General features: G+C 37.6%; 1 protein-coding gene across 2 annotated transcripts in view; it reads right to left on the bottom strand.

Moving 5' to 3' along the window:
• Grid2 (glutamate ionotropic receptor delta type subunit 2) overlaps positions 1 to 20,342 on the bottom strand; it is a 1,423,232-nt gene that overhangs the window by 1,239,417 nt on the left and 163,473 nt on the right. The gene's annotated exons all lie outside the window — the stretch shown is intronic.

Here is a 20,342-nt window from a genome sequence, read left to right as displayed (position 1 = left end):
GAGAAATCCTATAAATGCCTTAGAACATCCTCTGGGTTTGTTGTTGTTTTGTTTTTTCATTTGTTTTATTTGAAGGGCACAAAGTTACATGGGAAAGAAGGGTGGGTATATATTGGAAGAATTGGAGAAGGAGAATAACTATGTCAAAACATTAAAATAGCTCAAAAACACTAAAAAAACTGTTTATTCCTTGAACAACTGAAAGCAGCGTCTACCTAAGGCATTTACTTGTACAGTTCTGACTTCAACCACATTATGCCATATCATATGGTATCTTAAGTGTATACAAGCATAAAAATGACATATGGAGTGTGAACTTATACAGTGAAATATTCATGTATCCATGTATAAGGGCATGGATTTCCCACATGGGGATCACTATTGTAATATAAACATATTTCTGGTTATTTATTAGCATATTCTCCTTGTTGGTTAAGCGAACCTTCACTGGAGATTCAAATAATGAGAGTAATGCAGACAGATATTTGCTGGTAGAGATCCATTTATCCTTTTACATCATGTCCATCCTTCTTTTTCCCTCTCAAGTCCTCCAAGTCCCTGTTATTGCCTCTCATATCTATGGGCTCGTGCGCGCACACACACACACACACACACACACACACACGCACGCACGTACACACGCATACACACACACACACACACACACACACACATTGAATCTATTTAATGTTGTTGTATGTTGTTACCAAAATATACCTGGGATCAGGTAGATTGGGCTCACTCTGGTAACAACTATGAAGCAACCCCGAGTCTAGGTTTGTGTATCATGCAACAGCACTAGAAGGAAATGTTAGCTAGTCTTTGTAGGAGGAGATCTATTTAGGGAAGCAATCTCTGCTTATAATCATCCAAGAGGAGTAAGCTTCTGTTGTTAGTTTGGATACTCAATGGCAATATCTGCATGTGGACCAGAGGTGGGTATGCTCCTCAGTATTGCAAAATTTCCCTGGAGACTGGAAAACCATCCAGTAGTGTTGTATCTATTAAACATGGGCTTTTTCTAATTCAGTTTGATTTGGTCTGGTTATGATTGCTGCCTTGGCATTGGCAGAGAGGCATATGGGTGTGCAGAAACTCTTCAGCTATCATAAAACCAGGTACATCCCATCACGTCAAGCTGGACAAGGTAACCTAGTAGGAGGAAACCGTCCCACAAACAGGCAGACAATTCATAGACAGCCTCCATTCCACTGTTAAGAATATCACCAGAACATCAAACTACTAAGCCATAACATGTAAAGAATAAGTAATTATAAAGAGTTAGAAATGTTATTGGTTTCAGAAAATGGCAGAATTAGGTTCTCCTCTAGAATCTACAACCTCTCCAGTCATAGGTAGTTGGCCATTTTTACAGTCCCAGGCATAAATTACCTGATATTGAGTGGGCCTTAAGTCTAGCTAAACACATGTTCATTAACTGCAAGTACCACTATTGCACCATTGATAATATCTTTCCTGGCCAGTCATTTTTACGGCTTATAGCTATATAGACCTAATCACTGCTTTGGGTTTTTTTGTTTGTTTGTTTGTTTTTTGTCAGCTTACATAACATCTTTGGATACTATGAAAGCTGGTTATCAGGATTTTGGTCATTTATAGGACTAGGGATGGGGAAATAGGAAAAATGGAGTGGAAAACGTTTAGCTACAGAGTAAGAAGGGAACAAATGCGGATAAAACAGAAGGATAAATGTAATGAGCATTCTTCCTGCCAGCCTGGTCCCAGTGCTACGTCAACCCCAGACAACACAAAGAGACTCTGTTAGTAACAATGCAGTCTGAAAATGTCTAGGGCTTCTCATTGGCTAGTTCTGTCTTTTTGTTGTTGTTGTTTTATTTAAATTAGAAACGTGAATATTTCACATGTCCATCCCAGCTCCCTCTCCCACCCCTCCTCCCTTGTCCTCCACCAGCCTCCCAACCCCCCTTTCAATATATATTTCTATAAGGACTTATCTTTCCAAGGTCGACATCCTGATGAGTCCTCTCTTCCCTGGGATCACATGGCAACTCTCCCCTCTCAACTACATTTTCCAGAATCCTCCTCAACTCCTAGCCCCACCTATTTGCATCCCTATTGGCCAACAGTGCTTTATTCATCAACCAATAAGAGATACATATTTACAGAATGACATCTCTCATCTGATAAAGATGTAAAGTTATAATAGAAAAATATTTTATTAACTAATTCAAAATATTTTAATGTAGAGAACATAAGGTTTTGTGTTCACAATTGACACCAGAAAAAACAGGAATGTCAAACTCATATGCTTTTCTTTGCCACACAAAGGATTTATACGTGTTTTCTGCCCAGATTGGGATTGGGTGCAGTCAATAACTTAGTGATCTTTTGCTATTAGTCTAGCCAGGCTTCGTTTGAATTCCTAAGGCTATTATGCTATCCCCGACTCCTGAGCATTGTTTCTAAGTCAACAGTACCTATTCTTATGAAAAAATGTCCCATGTAATTTTCAAAAGGGACTATTATTTTGCTTATTGGAGACACTTCTTCCCCTATCCTGACCCTTATCCTGAGTGTAATCAGTCAATAGAACCCATGTATATGAAAGAAGTCACAGCCACTTTACAAAAATTATGTACTTTGAAAAGTAGTTTAGACATAGTTATGCCTTAAGCTTTATTGTGATAACTGTCATAGGAAATTGTTTTCCAAAGTTGTGCAGTGCTTAACAATGCCAAAAATAACTGTATGGGATCAGACTTCAGAACTTTGAACAATACCAGCTATGTTATGTTGAAACAAGTGTCCATCTTGTCTCACAAGGATGATTTCTGTGCTGGCATTAGGGTTTACAGGGACACCCCCACGTGTGTGTGTGTGTGTGTGTGTGTGTGTTTATTCATATATAGTTTAAATAGTAGTTGTATCACATTTAGGGAGAATATCCCTCACCTAAAACTCATAGATTATCCAAAAGCCACCTAACAAAGCATACAAAGAACCAAACAGAACTATTAGTAAATCTAATGCCAGGAATGGGAGACAGAACTTCCAGTTGTTGTTCAGAGTAGTTCAGGAGACTCCCAGAAAATACAGAATGTTGCTGCTGTCCTTGGATGTCTCTCAGAACTTGAAGTTAAGACTCTTGTTGAAAACACCACACACTTTGGAGATGGGCCTTGGAGGAAAAGCCAATATGGGGACCTGCCTTCATTAGAGTCACATTTGATTAGCAAATGAACTATTCAGTTATGTTTTATCCCCATTTTACATATTCTAAATAATATCAACATTTGCACTCATTTCCCAAATTGTAATTATCTTATGTTCAGCCTTAAATTAACCATAAATCGGTAATATGCCCCCAGAGCTTAGTAGTTCCCTAGACCCTCCCTCAACTGACACCATGATGGAATACCAATCAGGCCTTGAAAGTCAGCACTACATGCCACAAATAAAAACAAACAAACAAACAAAAACCCTAAGTCCATAGTTCAGGGAAAGTTCCTAAAGTGCTCATCTTGATTTTTGGCTTCTGTAGTTCTGTTTCTGGCTAATTGTTATTGATAACTTAGGTGAGTCTATATAGGATATTTTTGTGCTTAAAAACTCACATTAAGAAAAACTTGGCACTTGAGTCCCAAACAACCAGTTTAGTCATAAAACAGCTAATAATTTCTTTTTTCCCTTTTTAAAAAATTTAAATTAGAAACAAGCTTGCTTCATATGTCAATCCCAACTCCCTCTCCCATCCCTCATCCCACACCACCCACCAAGCCCACCAAGCCTCCCACCCTATTCTCCCTCCCTTCCCCACAGAGGGTGAGGCCCTCCGTGTGTTATCTCCAAAGTCTATCATATCATCCAGTGCAGGGGTTAGGCCCTCTCCCGTGTGTCCAGGCTGACAGAGCATCTCTCCAGGTGGAATGGGCTCCACAAATCCATTCGTATGCCAGGGATAAATACTGATCTACTATCTATTGACTGAAACCCATGTCTGAGCAGTTTCTTCTCTGATTAATACCCCACAACAGTTGCTACAATTTCAAAAATACATCTTGCATTAACCAGCTCTTAGCAACTTCATATTTGTAGACTGGCACAAACCATTGTCATTTCAACTGTTGTATTTGGTGAACTCTACCTAATCTCTCAAATCATACCATCAAAGCAAGCTTTATAAATGAAAAGTTTATCTCTGCTTTCTTCCAACAATGCTCCATTATGCTGTCAGCACAACTCGAACTCCCTTTTCAGGCCTATGGTTATCAGCCATATCCTATCATCTACAACATTTTTCTTGGTTCCTTTTTCCAGAACGTCGAGCATCTTGCTCCAAAAAAAACATGGTAATTTCATTATTCCCCAGGAAATTGATGCTTACTCTCTTCAAGCTCTTATTGTAAGCTACACACCATCATATTTTATGAGTCTTGAGCAAATGTCATTTCATCAATGGGGCCTGAATGATACCCCATGCTTAAGTCACCTCTAGCTGCACCAACTCTTTTTTTTAATTTATTTTATTTTAATTTTAAATAGCTTGTATTAGATGTTAATCCCAGTTCCCTCTCCCTCCCCTCCTCCCGCACTCCCTCACCAGCCCCCCCCATCCTCCCACCCTATTGCCAATTCCTTCCGCATAGGGGATATCTAGAGTCTATCATTTCATTCAGGGTAGGGTCCAGGCACTTCCCTAAGAGTACAGGCAGAGAGAGCAACCCTCTTAATGTTTTAGACACACGATGTCTGTTAGTATTCGAGGGGTATCAAATGGAATTCCTGATACACTTCCAAGCACATGGTTGATCTGTAAAGTAATCATTCATTAGTTTTGTAACGTAGAACAACATTGAGCCAGGACATTCATTTATTTACTGACATAGCTCATGAAGTCTGTGTTTAATAAGGAGATGTTCATGGACTACTTAATGTGATATAATGAATGTAGCAACAGAAGCCCTTACTGAACAAGTGTTACTTCACCCATGAATTAGACGTTTTTACCAGATGCTGTATTTATAAAAGGAAGAAAATTCATCTTTGTGAAAGAAAGTTCTATTTTGAGTGTTAAACATGAATAAATGGCAATAAGGCATAATATTATGAGAACATACCATTCAAAATAAATAAAACAGGAAGGTGGATCAATAGGTAATGACTCTTTTTTCTTGATTTGTTTTGTTTTTATATCATTTTAGAAAATATTTTATTGAATTTTTAATTTATTTATTCAATTTAGAAACATTCTTATTTTACATATCAATTCCAGTTCTCCCTCTCTCCCATCCTCGCATGCCCCCCAGTGACTCCCATCCCACCCCCTCTTCCACTCCCCAAGGAGGGTGAGGCCTTCCGTGGGAGATCATCAAAGTCTGTCACATCATTTGGGAGAGGGCTGAGGGGGGAGGAGAACATGAGGGATCAGGAAGAATGAGTTGCAGGAAGAATAGAGGAGAACAAGAAAAGACATATCTTGATAGAGGGAGCCATTTTAGGTTTAAAGGGAAATCTGGATGGATGCACTAGGGAAATGTCCAGAGAGCTACAAGGATAACCCCAAACTAAGAATCTGAGCAAAAGTGGATAGGCTATAAGGATATGACCTTACCCTATAATGAGATTGTTGACTACCTTAAATGCCAACCTAGAGCCTTCTTCCAGTAGCTGATGGAATTCGAAGCCTGCACCCACAGCTAAGCACTGAGTTCTACTCCTGGAATTCAGTTGTAGAGAGGGAGGAGGGATGAGCAAAGGCATCGATAACTTGCTGGAGAAACCCACAGAATTCTTGTTTCTAAGCCTAAAGTCCTTAGTAATTCAGGAATATCATCTGTTATCTCAAGAGAAAGATGAGTTGTGAAATTGATAATAACCTTAAATAGAAGGCTCTAATAATATATTTAATAAAAGGAAAAAATGTCACTACCGTGTGGTTCTGAAAGAACCTTATAACTGAGAGACTTGACGGAAAAATAAGCCTTATTGATGCGTGAACTGAAATGAAGACATAGAAAGGGGCACACCGCATTTGCAAGGTTTACCTTGAAATTAAGGATGGTAATGACAGGAGTTTGGGGATAAGAAAGTGTTGTGGAAGACAAAAGCACCATCACCACTTGCCAGACAGTGTGGATTGCTGCACCATAGCATAAGAGGAAATCAGAGAAAAGGAAGGGAATACAAGATTTTTTAAATTATCTGTCCCATCCTATTTCTGCTGCTGTAACCCAACATCAGGATGTAGTAATTTATAATTAAAAATCCCCAAAACATAGTGTTGGCCTCACCTCAGCTTCTAGTCTGGGATATCATACTGCTTTTCAACTTCTCAGGAAGAAAACTTTGTGTCATAGAAACATGTTTATGAGAACACATCTCAGGATAAATATATTACTCTGTGGTTAACAGCACTCTGCTCTTGCAGAGATCCCTTGTTCTATTTCCAGGAGGCACATGACAGCTTATAACCATTTGTAGCTCCAGTTGCAGGGGATCCGAGGTCATCTTCTAACTTTCAGAGACACTATGGACACAAATGGTGCACAGACATACATACAGGTAAAAATATTCATACACATAAATAAAACAAATAAAAATTAAAATAAAACTGAATGCCCTAGTGAAAACTAACCCAGTCCTTCAAGAAGAGCATGAGTTATTTTCCTCATGCCCAAGATGTTCTTCCAACACAGGAATATTGTTAGTTAGGGCTTTAAGATATGAATTCTGGGGGACATAATTACTGGTTTCCTTTCCATTTCACCATATATATTCATTGCTCATCACTGTATTACAAAAGTACATTAACATGAGCATAGATTATATCATGAGGGTGTTGCCCACATACTCTCTACTCTTTTGTTTACATTTTTATTAGTTAATTTTTTTCATTTATTTTACATCCAAACCACAATTTCCCCTCCATTCCTACCCTGCCTCCCTCTAATCACCTCAGCCCCCAGTCCACTCCTCTTCTACATAAATTCAGAAAGGGGCAGCATCCCATATCCTTCAACTAAGCATGGCACATTAAGTTGAGATAGAACAAGTTCCTCCCTCTGCATCAAGGCTTGGCAAGGCAATCAAGTATGGGGAGTAGGTTTCCAAAACCCAGTTCAAGCGCCAGGGATAGATTCTTGTCCTACTGCTAGGAACCCCACAAAGAGACCAACTCTCTTATGTGTGAGAAGACCCCAGGAAAGATTCCTAGCTATTGGCCCAGAATCCATGAGCTCCCAAGAGCCCAGGTGAGCTGTCTCTGTGAGTTCCCTGTGATAAATTTGACCAGCCACAACTAGCAAGTACAATCCTTTCCTCCTCTCTTCAACACGATTCCTGGAACTTAGCCCAGTGCATGCCTGTGAATCTCTGCATCTGCTTCCTTCAGTTACTGGATGAGGATTCTATGATGACAACTAAGGCAATCACCAATCTAATTAAAGTGGAAGGCCAGTTCAGGCACTTGCTCCACTATTGCTAGGAGTCTTAGCTGTGGTTGTCCTTGGGGATTCCTGGGAGTTTCCCTGCCACCAATTTTCTTCCTAACCCTGGAATGCAAACCCCTCCTTCATGACATCTGTTTCATTACTCTTCCCTTCCATCCTGGCCCAAACCCACCCAACCTGAACCCTCATGTACCCAACCACTAACCACCACCACAGCTATACCCACCACTACCACTCCCCCAGTTTACCCTGTAGATCTCTTCTATTTCCCTTTCCCAGGCTCTCCTTGTTACCTGGTCTTTCTGCAACTGTAGATTCTAGCCTGGTTATGCTTTACTTAATAACCAATAACCACTGATGAGTGAATACATACATACCATCCATTTTTGTCTTTCTGGTACTCCCTACTCTTATCCCTACACCTTTTAGTCCCCGTTGTTCTCCTATATGATTTTGCTTCTAGTTTAATGTCATAAAATATACATAGGTTTATGCGTCTATATATAAAATCTATGAATATATCATTTAGTTGTCCATTCAGATATCATACCAGAAGCCCAGTTATTGTCTCATGCAGAGTTTTAAGGCTGTTTTACTTTTCTATGTCTTTACTTTAGCTATGTCTGTCTGATTGCATCTCCAAAAGGTATATATAGGCAATAGCTTCTGTGTAAGTTTCTTTTGTCACCTCAGATACCCTCGTAATTACCTATAATTTTCTCTGAATTCTAGCAAAGAATGCAGGAAATGTTCATGGTATAGAGCTACCATGCCACAAAGACATAGCTATCTGCTGTCATGTCAATCACCTGTGCATGATTACATTACTGTGCTGTGAATAAGTACGATAAGACTTGTCATATGGTGTGACAAGTGTGATGAAAAAAAAATATAGGGAAAAAAGGATGAGGGGGGGGGAAGGAAAGCAAGAAATAGGGTTGACATCTATATTCAAAGATAAAGTTTCTAGTATGACAATCTATTTTTTGATAGCAACTTAGCATTAAAAACAGAAAGCAAGGGGTAGTACTTTTAAAAATAGATTTTATTATTTTTAATTATGTGTGGGGGTGGATATACACATGAGTTCCCAAATAGGCATGGTAAACTCCTGGAGTGGAGTTACAAGAAGCTGCAAGCTGCCTTACATGGGTGCTGGGAAGCTAATTCAATTCCCTGAAAGAGTAGTGCATGCTCTACACCACTGAGCCAGCATTCCTGAACCCCATGTATAGTATTTTTATAACCTTAAAAGATGAATATAATTTTGGTGCCCTTGTGGGGGTTTGGTCAGTGTTTTTGCTGTGTTTTTATTCATTTGAGACAAGTTATGATTTTGTCACCCAAGCTGGTCTGAAAGTCATTATGTATCTCAATTATTCCTCAGATTCTAGACAATTCTTTTGCTTCAGCCTACCAAAACCTGAGATCACAGGCATGAGCTCCTGTGAGACTGTGATTACAAAGAGCTGACATTCCATGGAACCAGGGACATCCAATGGACAGGTGTCCCATGGGAACCAGGGGCATCCCATGGGCTGCCTGTCATTCCATGGAAACTGGGAGCATGTGATAAAGGATCCAGTGGCTCTGAGCAGGACAACAGTGGTACTGCTTTTGATGAGCTATTTGAAATTAGCTTTGTGATATGTGGAAGCTCTGGGATTTTGTTGTATTGTTTCTTCTGCCTCTCCCAGATTATTTTTTAAGTTTTCTACTTTGATGACAAATTCAAACATAAAACAAAAAGCAATAATTTAACAGTGGATCCCAATAGGAATTATTTCAAGACTGACTCCAACAAGAGTTAGTCAAACCTCCAGCCAAACACTCAAAATTCTAGCAGTAACATGATAAAGAGGCTTACTTTACAAGTCTAGAGTTCAGAGTCTATTACAGCAAAATATCATTCTGTCAAAGTCTACAAAATAAACCAAAGGAAATACTTTTACATCCCTTTCACATGGTACCATTATGTTTTTATGCATAGATAGTTCAAGTGGAATTAAACCATTCTCTTCTGGTGCCATCACTAATACCCATAAAGTCTACATCTCATACCTTTTTCCCATGGATTATCTCCTCACTACTGATTCCTTGACTCCTATGAAAATACTTATTTAATTAACACACTGCCCTGACAGGTACCCCTCCCTGTAATGCTAAAAATCCTCTAGGAGTTTAGTTTGGACTTTTTAATTTTGTTTTTTTTCCTTCAGTTGTCAAGTGTTTTCTCTAGAATCCTATCTTGTCCTATCAAGATGATTCAGAGGATAAAAGCTCCTACCTTTAAACCTGGCTACTTGAATTTGATGACCCCATAACCAACAGTAGAATGAGTGATCCAACTTCTACAGATAGCCCCTCAGCTTCAAAAGAAATACACACACACACACACACACACACACACAAAATAAAAATAAATAATATGTAATAACTTTTTCAAAAAGAGTTTTAATTCATGGAATAAATCATTCACACATCATACTTCCACAATGTATTCTCAGCATGCACACCCTGGTAAGACATTTCTTCTTGTGAAATAAAAGAGCATAATAATGTTAACATGTACTAGTTTCCTGATCCTGTGTACAAGCAGATTGCTCTTAATGCTATTTTCTTGCTCATTTTTCCTATCACATTAACTAAAGCATACTGTCTTGAGATCAGGTATGTTGATTTGTTTGTTTGTTTGTTTTTTATTTCTCAAACACCTGTATTCTAAGCTCTGTAATTTCTCTCAACAAAATTCATGATTGTTTTGTAGGAGATCTCTAAGAAAAACGATCCCAGAATTCAGGCTTACTCTAACTTCATAAAGTAGAAAAATTGTCTTAGTGTTAAGTACTACTGACATATTTAGTAATCCTTACATTCAAAGGGAAGGACACCATACTGCTTTGGGAGTGGTACTGGAGGCACTGGCCCATCCTCAGATGCTGGAAACTTTTATTAGACTGTGACAAACAATAATCTTAGAAGTCTTAGAAGCACATCTGGAAGGTATTTTCAGGAGCTTCAGATAACATTGGAAATTCTTTGAAAGAAATTCATCATGAGATTCATAATGAACTTCAGACTCTACATAGGGGCACAATTCCTCCCCTAATTTTCTTGAGAGAGTGAAGTTTCTGAAGCTACAATGCCATAATTTTTTGTCTTTAATAGCTAATTCTTTTTTTTCTATACAAGCCATTTATTTGAAATGCCAACTATATGTAGGATAAAGTCAGTGTTACATGCTTATCAGTAACAGTAGAAAAATAGAACCAGTGAAAACCTCTGTACAACTGTGATGGACTCAAAAGAGAAATGTATTGTTTACAATGTTTTACACAGACGAGTTCAAGTTTGGAGGTACCTAAATAAAAATACTATATATTTCTTTAAAAAACACTATGTACAATTGAAGCGTAAACAAGTTTTACAAAGTACTGGTTATGCAGGTTGTAGAAAACACTTGCAAGGACATGAAATCAGTTTAAGAAAGATTTCTGAGCCTTTAGCATTGAAGGCACTTGACTTTACCATTAACAGCACAACCACAAGAAACTCGATGGTGGAGGCCAGATGTGGCACATACATGCTAATTCTAAGTAAGCTTAGTAAATGTATTTTATACAATACAGAAAATATTTGTAAAACAGAAAAGACTCTTTATATAAAAGTATTAAATATAAGAAGAAAACTATTTCTAATTTAGGGCTTAAAACTTCAGTTAAATATTATCCTTTATAAGAATTGCTTTGGTCATGGTGCGTTTTCACATCAATAGAAACCTTAAGTGAGGCAGGAGGTAAAGCATGTTGGAGGAAATGTGTCATTGAAGGTGGGCTTAGACATTTAAAATGCTCACACCAAATCCAGTGTCTCCTTCTCTCCTTCTCTGTCTGTCTCCCTCTCTCTTTTTCTGTGCTATGATAAACCTCGATGGAAACTTTGGGGCATTCCATGGTAAACAAGGATGACCACGGTGGGGGACAAACATGCCAGGCAGACACAGCTTAGTGAGAAGTTTTATTAGAAAGGGAAAGGTGGGGAGATAAAAGAGGTAAAGAGACACAGAGAGGACAGAAGAGGGAGACAGGCATGGAAGAGAGAGCGAAAGGAAGGAAGGAAGGAAGGAAGGAAGGAAGGAAGGAAGGAAGGAAGGAAGGAAGGAAGGAAGGAAGGAAGGAAGGGAAGAAAGAGGGCATTAGTGGGCGGGGGTCTTTCTTTTATAGGGAACCTTTGTACCTGCGTGCAGACTATGCCACCATGGAACTTTGGGTTGACCAGGGTACTGCCTGAGTGCATCCTGCCAGGTGACAGGGGCAGGCCAGCATAATGTCTGAATCTTTACACTCTATATCTATCTCTTTCTTTCTGTCTTTCTGTATGTGTGTTTCTATATGTATGACTCTGTCTCTCTTTCTGTGTGTGTGTATCTGTCTCTCTGTCTGTCTTTGTCTCTGTCTGTCTCTGTCTGTCTCTCTCTCTTTCTGCCTCTAACTTGTGGTTTGTGTATCACAATGTAAGTTCCTAGTTCCAGGTTCTAGCCGATGGCCTGCTGACTTGCTCACCACCATGATGCTCATGGATTCACACCTGAAACTATAGTCAAACCACTATTTAAATGCTTTATTTTATATCTTATATTCAGTTGGAGAGTTGATTGAATAGGCAAGAGTGCTTTCTTTGAAAACATGAGGACCTGAATGGAAATCACCATTATCCATGTAAAAAAAAAACTAACATTTCTGCACATAGAGAAAAACCCCAGCATTGTGATATGGGCAGATCTCAAGAGTTCTGTGGCCATCATACCTACTTCTGTTTCAGTGAAAGACCCAGTTTCGAGGCAGAGTGATTTAACAAAGCACAGGAGGTGCTTCTCTTGCTTCCTCATTCACATGCAGGGACATGCATTGCATACATTAAGTGTTCTTAAACCATGAAAATATTTTATACCTAAATCTTAAACAAAGTCAAGAGAATGTTTTATGTGCTAAAACCATCTTTCTTAGGCTGAAAGGTCTAGGAATAATTGGAAGCAGAAGCTCCAATGTGATTGGATGAGGGGCCCATCATCAATGATTCTGGTCTGGGGAGTTGGACAGCCTGGTGGCTACACAGAGTAGAGGTTGCTGGCATGCTGTCTTCATTCTACTTGATGTAATGCTGTTTCAGAAGGCTACTGAAGAATTTGCAATCTTGAGCTGAGATAGAAAAAGGAATAGTGGGAAAATACTTGTGTAGTCTAGCCCCCTTTCCCTGCCATCACTTCTCATGGAGAAGCCTACACAGCTGTAACTTGCTAAAGCTTACCTGTTCACCCATGTTCTTAAGTAAAATCTATGTAAAATCTTGGTTTATGAGCACATTCGAAACAGTAGTCTTGTTTATAAAACTGTCTAACAGTCTAGCTTGACACAGGGCTCAGTGCATAGTTTTAAAAGTTTAACAAATATGAATTGAATGCTAATAGAATTAACCTATTGGCACCATTTCCTACCTTCCATATGCTCTGGCCACAGTCACTTTATTCCTTGCCATGAGATACTAGGCTATTTCGACATCAACCAATTACTGTCTCCAACAGCAATGATTATCAATTATAACATAGTTCTGCAAAAATATCATTGGGAACTCCTGAATGCATTCCGACTGTCTTCCACTCTGGACTTATTTCAATTAAAAATCATGCCCTTTGAGAAAAGAATTTCAGAACTCATGGCAGGCCTATAGCATCTGCTGTTAGTCTAACGTTTACTATGCTATGTACAAATCCATTTGGCAGTGTCTTTCTGTAACAAAAGAATGAGAATCCAAAATATGAAGACGTTGGTTGGGGACACAGAACAGAAGACCAGAAAGGCAGTTCTGGTAATCTAAATAATATTGACAGACCCTTAAATATTACAGTGAATGAATGCTGACTTCAAAAATAGCCACAATAATGATACTTTGACTTTCCTAGCCCGAGAGGATCCTTTGTACCAAGAAATGCTGATTTTTTTTTAGTATTCTTGAGATATAAAATTCATCAACTTTCTGGATGAATAAAAAAAATCAGGAGTCTGACAAGATTCATTCTAGTTCCAAGGGAAAGGGGCTGGTATCCCAGAAGATTCTCTATCAAAATAAGAGTTGACTGCTCAGAATAACAGGATTCAAATACTTAAAGTAGAAAATAACAGAGCAGTAAGAAGGACAGGAGCTACAGAGACACTGAAGGACAGGAATATAAGAGGCTAAAGAAGTGTCTACTACAAATGAGACAGAATCTCTGGCATACCCATTCACATGACACTGTGAATGGGAAGAAAGAGGCTTCAGGAAAACATTGCTAAAGTTCAATTAAAAAGAACATGTTTTAGGGCTGGAGAGATGGCTTAGCCATTACAGGTTAAGCTCATAACCAAAAATATATAAGAACATATTAAATTATTATTGTATATATCTGTACATATTTATACATATATCTAGTGTGGTGATATACTATTCATGATTTAATGAAGATTGCCTGAAGTATCAGAATGCAAAGCCAGCCATACTAATTAGCCATAGAAGCTAGGCAGTCATAGCATACACCTTTCATTTCAGTACTCAGGAGACAGAGGTAGATGAACATATGTCTGTTAATACAAGGCCACACTGAGCTACATGAAATTGATCCAGTCTAAAAGAAAAACAGCTCACACAAAGGAGCTCTCAGCACTGTGAATTCCACACCTTAAATCAAGAATCTGACAGATATGAAAGGAAGACACAAAGGGTCTCATGAGAGAATTTGTCTCCTGCCATATTAAGGAGAGGCAGCAGTCTGAGGCTTGGTGCAGACAGGATTGTAGTTAGAGGTGGAGAGTACTGTCTCTGAGAATTTGTGGAGACAGGATTGCTGTAACCTGGATAGAGGTAAGAGATACTGGCTGCTTTGATTTTCTAATCTACAGTTTGAAGATTGAACACAATACCAGTCAACCTCTGTGTTTTTATTATTCATGTTACAATCCAGTATTTGTAAACCAATTATAACTTAGTATGCAAGCTAATTATCATTTACATACTAATTTGTAGACATCTGATCTGTGGACCTGAAACAGCAGCCACACCCCTTTGGGTGTGGCTTCAGGCTAAGAGGAGCAGAAAGAGAGGAGCTTGAGGCCTGACTTTCCTTTGCAGGCTGCTTTCTGTTGGGTTAACTGATCTGGTAGGGAGAGCAGGGAAATGCTCAGATGGTTCTTGGTACTTTTCCATGTAATTGTTCCCCAATAAAGACCCATTTATCATTTATCTTGTGTCTAGTGATATAATTAGATCCTTGCCTTCAACTAATTTGTTATACTAGATGTTCAATAGAAGTATCTTAATATACAGAACAAACACTAGTAAAAATAGAAAATATAAGGAAAAAAGGATAAGTATGGTGAATAACTTAAAAAACATTGTAGATGGAAAATTATCACTAGTTGATTTTATGAAAAACACTAGCTAGCAGCTAATCAATCCCTACTAGAGGGATTCAAATTATCAAAGAAAGAATCTTACTCTCATCAAATGGGTAAGCTCAGACAAGGGGAAAAGAGTTAGAGATGGGAAAAAACAGGTAAAATGACTGAGTTAAACTCTATAATCCTGCATCAATCTACACACTCAATAGGAGCTATGAATAATGTCAGGACTTTTGTAATTTTTCATAATTTTTTATTAACCTGCACATCCCATTTTCAAAAACAGAAGAAAAGCTTCTACCAAAATCAATTGATTTTGTGTTAAGCAATGAGACTTTACATGTTCTGTGAAGTCAAAACATATTCACCATCTTTCAGAGAAATAAAATTATTTTAGTGATACACAAGTAAATAGAAAATAAGAACTAAAATCACACAGGTAAATCTTTAGAGAACCACATGGTTAACCACCTGTAGAACACAAGTGCCCTAAAAGGCATGAAGAATTAAGAGTCTGGCAGCCCAGAGGACAATTTGTGCCTTCTTTTCAAACATCAGGATGGAGGGACCATCTCTGATGGAGGGAGCCAATAATGTTTAAGATCTCCAAATGTATTAAATAATATCTGAATAACTGCCATTGAAAAAATGGATGTTCCCTCAAAGGAATTAAATACATGGTTTATTCTGGAGCATACATGAGTGACCATGGCACAGGATTGAAGATTCATGTTACACCCAATTACACGTTCCAAAGTGAAAACAGTTTCATAGTTTTCTATAAGGCAAGTACAAATTCACTGGTGGGCATGTCAGAGAGGCAGGTGGAGTGAAATGGAGGAAGCTTTTCTATCAGCTGAAGATGATATCTGGTGATGTTCTTAGCTTTTGATTTGGTGGAATCCGGTGGTTTGCTAAGTTAATAGATTTCAAAATGTTCTTATCTTTTAGTAACTGGATTATAGTTTTGACACAGAAGTGGGCAAGGAATTGCTTTTCAGGGGCTAAAGTTTGCCTGAGATAAGGTAGTTAGAATGTATACCTACAACATTGCAAACTTTGCATATTACCAGCATTCTAATCAGTCAATCATTCACTGCAGATAAAACTTCTTCCCTTGAGTTCTCACAACAGTGATTAAAAAAAGAAAATTATTACGAATACATGTTATCCACCCATCTTCATTCTATCTTAGTTCTTCAAACTTGTTTGTCTTGTACAGAAAAAATACTACAATGGCCCTTAGATTTGATTTCACAGTTTCAAGTTCCAAGGGGCCATAGTTGTGTGCTAATAAAAACAGTGTTTTATAGCAAATGCTACTTTTACAACCCATTATGCACACATGATATGATTATGTGTGCATGACAAATAAGAGAACACATGTACTGGATGTGAGTCCTGAGAAAATGTGTCTTGTACATTTACAGAAGTCACCGAGAAATTGTGTCACTTGTGCTGAATCACCAGATGGTGCTTCATACTCAGCTTCTATACTACCCTTTGACCCTTCAAAGGTACGTTTTACAGTTACAGCTTAAATGATCTTTCAATTTTGTTACATTTTATTGATTTAGGTCTTCTCTCTCCACTAAAAGCTCATTTTCAAACAAACCAAAGCAACTTTTTAAATGAAGCACTCAGAGAATATTTGATTGTTTTGAAGATGTTGAACAAATTTCTTTGTATTTGTTTAAATACATTTTAATTATATCCATTTCCTCCCTCCATCCTCTATGTCCCTTCCTTCCAAGCCCTCAAATGACACCCTTATTCCTAAATTGAGAGCCTATTTTCTTTTATTATTGCTTCATATTAAATTTGCACAATCCACTGAGTCTGTATTAGTTAGATGAATGCATATAGTTTCAAGGATGGCTTTTGTGCTGGATAACAAATTAAGTGGCCCATGCCTCAGAGATACTAATTCTCTCTCTCCCAGCAGTCATTAAATACCTGAGTTCTATGTTCATGTGTCGGACTCCCCCAATTTGAGTTCTGTATTTTCTTCTATGTTATTATATCTATTTGTATTGTCATTGTTCAGTTCTTGACATTCCCAGTTACAAGTACAGGAAAGACAATGAAATACTTAGAATCAGACTAACTGAGGATGTGAAGACTTCTACAATGGAAACTTTGAAGAAACAGATTGATAAAGACATTAGAAAATGGGCCAGCATCTGTGTTGTTGGCACTACTAGAAGTAATTAAATGACCATCCTACCAAAATCAAAGAAACTGTTAGTGTTGATGTTTTTTGGGTTTTTTGAGATGTGATTTCTCTGTGTAGCTGTGGAGGTTGTCCTGGAACTCGCTCTATAGACCAGACTTCCTTTGAACTTGCAGAGATCTACCTGCCTCTGCTTCCCCAGAGCTGGGATTACAGACATACACCATCCACACTAGGCTTAGTGTTGATAATCTTAAACTCCATATGTATTTAACATTTTCTTTTCACAAGATGCATGTCTTGTCTTTTGTTTTTGTATGAATAGTTGGTTAACATATAGTTTTAATTAATACACTGTTGTCATGAATGTATAAATTTCTTTCTTGCTTCCAATAAAATGTTGCTCTGCTAACTATGGGATTTAAAAAATAGCCTTACTTTGCAATTTGGCTGTGATCTGTCTTTGAATTGATTCAGTAGTAATAATTGCTATTTTTGCCCTTGGGCTGTGTTTTGAAGACACTAAATGTAATCATTATGTCCAGGTAGTAGTGTTCTTACTGCTCCTTCCCCGAAACTCTCCTTGTCTATCTCTCCTTCTTCCTTGTGTCACTTTCTTCTATAAGGATCATTTTAATTTTATATCTTGATTCTTACTGAGCTTGTGCTATTCTGAACTCTTCTTAAATTCAAGTACTCAGTGAATGCTTATATTCCTGTTTGCAGTCTAAAACTAACGAAGTGATTGAAGAAGCAATGAAAATTTCCTATTCTCTGGAATAAAATTACAATTTCACATGTCAGAATTCTTTTCTCTAATTTTCAAAAGTGTTAAATTTCTATACTAAATTTAAATATCGCAGTATATATGGAAAACTGCTTCAGCTTTGAAAGCAATGTAATAGAAACTGATAGGGAGGTTCCAGTGTTAAGCAGAACCCAAAGAAGAAGGGGCATTGCCTAGAGAAGCATCACTGGTAATCTGCCGGAAACAGGAGAGGAGTGAAAAGTGTCTGTAATGTTCTGACTTTTAAACACAGTTTTCACTTAAAAAATTCTCAGCTAAAATTTAAGAGACATATAATATTTTACAAACTTTCTAAATAAATTAGTACTTTATAGAAAGTCCTCCAGAATGAATTATAAAGTGTAACTTAGCGAAAACATTGGAGTGATGTGTTAACATTAGCAACACTTGTCTTACAGATTCTCTGTCTCAGTCTCTTCTCTCTCTCTCTGCTAAATATATAATTTTAATTAACACACAAGAGCTATATATAATATATTCATATACATGATATCTTATGTATACTTAAAAGAATACACACATATAAAATACCATATACAATATGATATTTAAAATCTTAGTGTTTTCAGGTACCTAAGACTGGTGTTAAACAACATCTAGCTTTTTTGTTCCAGGGACCTTCTTTTAGCTTCTTCAACCTGTGTAAACTAAACAGTATACACACAGATGGTGAAACCTTATGTTATCCTCCTCTGAAAAGATTAGCTTCGTTAAAATGAAAATTAGCTTCCACCTGCTAAATGTGGTTTGGCACCTACTAAGTGGCATTCCCAAGGAAAAAACTCAAAAAGCCTGTTTTTTTTTTTAAGCCTGGAAATTATTTTGATGCATTGGGCGTGCAACAAAGACTCAGAAATTTTTTTCAGAAGAAATAGCAAATAAACAAAAACAGCCATTTCCCTCTATCTATTGCTTTCATTTTTAAAACGATTAAAATTAGGCCATGAACAAAGGCATATGAAAGAACTGTGACTTTCTTAGATAGAAGACCAAAGAGAGAAATTTAATGTTCATTGTTTTCTTCCCAATGAGCCAATAAGGAGAAATATCTTAAGAGCTGACAGTAAAGCAGTTATGATTTGGATAGGTAGATGAAAAAGCAAGGATATTTGGAGTATTCAGGCAGAATTGCCACATATGCATAATAGCCAGGGCTAGCCACAGTGGGTCTGGATTAATCTGCAGATTCCTAATTATTAGCTGTCTTCTAGTTTATTTTGAAAACAAAAACCTGTCTGTGTTTACTATCACTACAATCAGATGCTCCCTCAGAGAAGAAACTGTAGCCCAAATTATTTTTGATTTCACAAATAAACTCACTGTGAATCCAAAAGAGGGCAGAAACATGTATGACCAAAAGTCAAATTTCTTTTATTTAGTACTTGAATTTCCTTTATAGTTTCAGGGATGATTTTCTTACTTCTTCTTGAAGTTAGATGCATGAAGTCCACTAGCGCAAGGCAAAGTCTCCAGAAACCTCTTTCTGCTGGTTATTAATTTGCCCAATGTCTAATCAACTTGGCTGTGCTTTGTGCTTTTCAGATTCTGGTAGACTAATGTCCTTCCACAAAAATATTATAACTTTAAAGATGGGCAGTGGACACCAAAATTTGTGGCTAATGTGTAGATGTCAGTACCTCCAGATGTAACCAGAGTAATTCTGAAGTTAAAATCAACACCAGTTTTCCAGAAAATGAAGAGAAAATTTGAGTGAATGTTAAAAAATTATTTCTCATACATTCAACATTAATACAGTAAGCTTCAGCAATCTAAAAATCACATATTCACTTCACAATGATTTTTATTGATACTGATTTTTCTCAGTTTTGAGGAGGTATTTTTTACATATATTTTAAGTTAAAAATCTCTTTTTAATTCTTTAGCTATAATGTTGACTTCTCAATCCATCTATACCTACCTAGCTGGGGAGCTATTGGCAAATTTTGCTGCTGGGAGACCAGTGGTCAGTTCCTCTTAGGAGTGTAGTTCTCCTTAAATCAATGCTCTAGTAGAAGTCCACACAACCCACAATGTTTGAGCAGGACAGATTCACCTCAGTGGGGGGAAAAAAGAACACAAAGTGGGTGTGGTAGAGAAAGCAGGTAGATACTGGAAGAGTTGGTAAGGGTAGGTGAATATGATTGAAATATGTATGAAATTCTCAAAGAATTAATAAAAATAAATAAATAGAATCACACAATTATGTGGGAGTCATTCCATAAGCCATAAAGTGGAGAAATAAAGTTTGTTCCCACCTTCTCAGAAAAATAAAAATGTAACCTAATGTTTCTGACCACAGCTTACACACCTGAAAGAAAGTCCTGGGGAGTACCTAAGAACCATTACATACAGCTACTTTGCATTTTAATACAGAATTTGACCAAGTATATGTACTTGGGAACTACCATACTAATAAGTCTTAGAAGTGGGAGCAATAACTAGTCCAAAAACCAGGCTCACCTCGTTCAAATTCCAAAGGTCTCTGGGACCTGCATCTC

This window comes from Mesocricetus auratus, unplaced genomic scaffold (genome assembly GCF_017639785.1).
Source record: "Mesocricetus auratus isolate SY011 unplaced genomic scaffold, BCM_Maur_2.0 Super-Scaffold_100676, whole genome shotgun sequence".
Taxonomy (NCBI): Eukaryota; Metazoa; Chordata; class Mammalia; order Rodentia; family Cricetidae; genus Mesocricetus; species Mesocricetus auratus.
This window is presented reverse-complemented; position numbering and strand designations above follow the sequence as displayed.